We start from the raw sequence: 4,036 nt of genomic DNA on the forward strand, positions 1-4,036 counted from the left end.
TCCCATTCGAAATGCACATCTATGAGATTTTACTTTATGTTCAGAACCCTCCTGAAGAATGGGATTTTACTTTCTGTTCAGGACCCTCCTGAAAAATGGGAGTTTACTTTACGTTCAGGACCCTCCTGAAAAATAGGACTTTACTTTATGTTCAGGATCCTCCTGAAAAATGGAAGTTTACCTTTGTTCAGGACCCTTCTGAAAAATGGGACTTTACCTTCTGCTCAAGACCCTCTAGAAAAATAGGACTTTACTTTCTGCTCAGGACCCTCCTGAAAAATGGGATTTTACTTTCTGTTCAGGACCCTCCTGAAAAATGGGACTTTACTTTCTATTTAGGACCCTCCTGAAAAATGGGACTTTACCTTCTTCTTAGGACCCTCCTGAAAAATGGGATTTTACTTTTTGTTCAGGACCCTCCTGAAAAATGGGACTTTACTTTCTGCTCAGGACCCTCCTGAAAAATGGAATTCTACTTTCTGTTCAGGACCCAAATAAAAAATGAGATTTTACTTTCTGTTCAGACCCTCCTGAAAAATAGGACTTTACTTTATGTTCAGGACCCTCCTGAAAAATGAAATTTTACCTTTTTTTTCAAGACCCTCCTAGAAAATGGGATTTTACTGATAGTTCAGAACTCTCCTAAAAAATGGGATTTTACTATCTATTCAGGACCCTCCTAAAAAATGGGACATTACTTTCTGTTCAGGACCCTCCTGAAAAATGGGACTTTACTTTATATTCATGACCCTACTGAAAAATAGAATATTGCCTTCTGTTCATGACCCTCCTAGAAAATGAGATTTTACTATTTGTTCAGGACCCACCTGAAAAATGGGACTTTACTTTCTGTTTAGGACCCTCCTGAAAAATGAGATTTTACTTTCTGCTCAGGACCCTCCTGAAAAATGAGATTTTACTTTCTGTTCAGGACCCTCCTGAAAAATGGAATTTTACCTTTTGTTCAGGACCCTCCTGAAAAATGGAATTTTACCTTTTGTTCAGGACCCTCCTGGAAAAGAAAATTTTACTGTTTGTTCAGGACTCTCCTAAAAAATGAGATTTTACTATCTGTTCAGGACCCTTCTGAAAAATGGGACATTACTTTCTGTTCAGGACCCTCCTGAAAAATGGGACTTTACTTTTTGATCAGGACCCTCCTGAAAAATGGGACTTTAGCTTCTGCTCAGGACCCTCCTAAAAAATGAGATTTTACTTTCTGTTCAGGACCCTCCTAAAAAATGGGGCTTTACCTTCTGCTCAGGACCCTCTTGATAAATGGGACTTTACTTTCTGCTCAGGACCCTCCTGAAAAATAGGATTTTACTTTCTGTTCAGGACCTCCTAAAAAATAGGACTTTACTTTATGTTCAGGGCTCTCCTGAAAAACGGGACTTTACTTTCTGTTCAGGATCCTCCTGAAAAATATAATTTTACTGTTTGTTTAAGACCTTCCTAAAAAATGAGATTTTACTTTCTGTTCAGGACCCTCCTGAAATGGGACTTTACCTTCTGCTCAGGACCCTCCTGAAAAATGGGATTTTACTTTCTTTTCAGGACCCTCCTGAAAAATGCTATTTTACGTTCTGCTCAAGACCCTCCTGAAAAATGGGATTTTACTTTTTGTTCAGGACCCTCCTGAAAAATAAGATTTTACATTCTGCTCAGGACCCCCCCTGAAAAATGGAGTTTTACTATTTTTTCAGGACCCTCCTGACAAATGGGAGTTTACTTTATGTTCAGGACCCTCTTGAAAAATGGGATTTTACTTTCTGTTGAGGACCCTCCTGAAAAATTGGATTTTACGTTCTGCTTATGACCCTCCTGAAAAATGAGATTTTACTTTCTGTTCAGTACCCTCCTAAAAAATGGGACTTTACCTTCTGTTCAGGACCCTCCTTAAAAATGACACTTTCCCTTCTACTCAGGACCCTCCTAAAAAATAGGACTTTACTTTATGTTCAGGATCCTCCTGAAACATGGAATTTTACCTTCTGTTCAGGACCCTCTTGGAAAATGGAATTTTACTGTTTGTCAGGACCCTCCTGAAAAAATGAGATTTTACTTTTTGTTCGGGACACTCCTGAAAAATGAGACTTTACTTTCTGTTCAGGACCCTCCTGAAAAATGGGACTTTACTTTCTGTTCAGGACCCTCCTGAAAAATGGGACTTTCCCTTCTACTCAGGACACTCCTTAAGAATGTGATTTTACTTTCTGTTTAGGACCCTCCTGAAATAGGGACTTTACTTTATGTTAAGGACCCTCCTGAAAATGGAATTTTACCTTCTGTTCAGGACCCTCCTGAAAAATGAAACTTTACTTTCTGTTCAGGATCCTCCTAAAAAATGGGAGTTTACTTTCTGTTCCGGACCCTCTTGAAAAATGGGACTTTACCTTCTGCTCAGGACCCTCTTGAAAAATTGAATTTTACTTTCTGTTCAGGACCCTCCTGAAAAATAGGACTTTACCTTCTGCTCAGGACCCTCCTGAAAAATGGGATTTTACTTTCTATTCAGGACCATCCTGCAAAATGGGATTTTACGTTCTGTTCAGGACTGTTCTGAAAATTAAGATTTTACGTTCTATTCAGGACCTTCCTGAAAAATGGGATTTTACTTTATGTTTAGGATCCTCTTGAAAAATGGGATTTTACTTTATGTTTAGGGCCCTTCTGAAGAATGAAAATTTACTTTAAGTTCAGGACCCTCTTGAAAAATGGGACTTTACTTTCTGTTCAGGACCCTCCTGGAAAATGGGACAACGCTTTCAAAAAATGAAATACTAGTTTACTATAATTTTTGTTTGGGATAATTTTCGTTCTATTTTTAATTTTGGGTTTCAGGAGCCTGCCTGAAGAACAGTGTGATGAAATAGCAAGTCTGGAGCCCGCCTAGAGAACAGAGTGAAGAAATGAAAAGTCAAGCAACAAAGTGATGAAATAGCAAGTCAGGAGCCCGCCTGGAGAATAGGGTGAAGAAATGAACAGTCATGCAACAAAGTTAAGCAATTGAAAGCCAAGCTACAAGTTGAAAGAAATTGCAAGTCAGGAGCCCGCCTAAAGAATAAAGTGATAAAATTCGAGTCAAGAGCCAACAGAAGCTGTATAGATAGGATTTTATAATTTCATTTATGTTTTAACTTGTAATTTTTATTTTTTGATGTAATGACAGAGTCACGGACCGGAACCTCGATGGAACCTCACTCGACTCTCCAACTCGGTATAGTCCTCTTCTCTTCCAGCCTTTTGAAATATCGTTCACTTGATTCCTCCATAACTTGGGTAGGTAGGTTGTCCTAAGTCAAGACTCGTTTGTCCTTCTTCCTTCTGTTCCTTCCTTTGAACAATGGTCGGGTCAAAATTCTGTCTCGTTGTCTACTTCTTTGTCTGAAAACACTGCGTGTTTACATTCAATGGGGGCATGATGTAGACACATAATTTTGTCCCCCTCAAAGTCCAATTTTTATCTATTTTTAACTCACCTCACCACGTACCCTCATCCATGTGATTACCCCCACAAAATACAAAAGATAATAATAGTAACAAACCTCTAACCAATTTAATTCAAGAATATTCTTTTGATAACAAATCAACAACCACTCCCTAACAAACTTTATCCTAATCACCTTCCCATAACCCCATCCCATACCCTTACCCTCACCTACCCCTACCCCACCCATGTCACCCTCTTTACACCATTACACGTTTTTTTTTTAATTTTTTATTGGCATTTTGCATAACAATAAAGGGGACGTGTAAACAAGATAACAAAAAAGAATGGGAGGGGGTCCACATGAGATTCCCCAAGAGAATGCTCACATACTACTCTCTTCTATTTTTTGGCATATATACAGAACAATTGAGAAGGGATTGAATTTTTTTTTTTCATTCTTCCATATACACAACAAATGCACAACTTCTTCTTCAAGACACCACTACACACAAAATCCTCTCATTGATCCCCCAAAAAAGGACGTACACGTATCATCTTCTCTATAATTCTTCACCCAAAATGACCAATACACTCATAGATTGA

The sequence above is a fragment of the Capsicum annuum genome, chromosome 6, assembly GCF_002878395.1.
Source record: "Capsicum annuum cultivar UCD-10X-F1 chromosome 6, UCD10Xv1.1, whole genome shotgun sequence".
Lineage (NCBI taxonomy): Eukaryota > Viridiplantae > Streptophyta > Magnoliopsida > Solanales > Solanaceae > Capsicum > Capsicum annuum.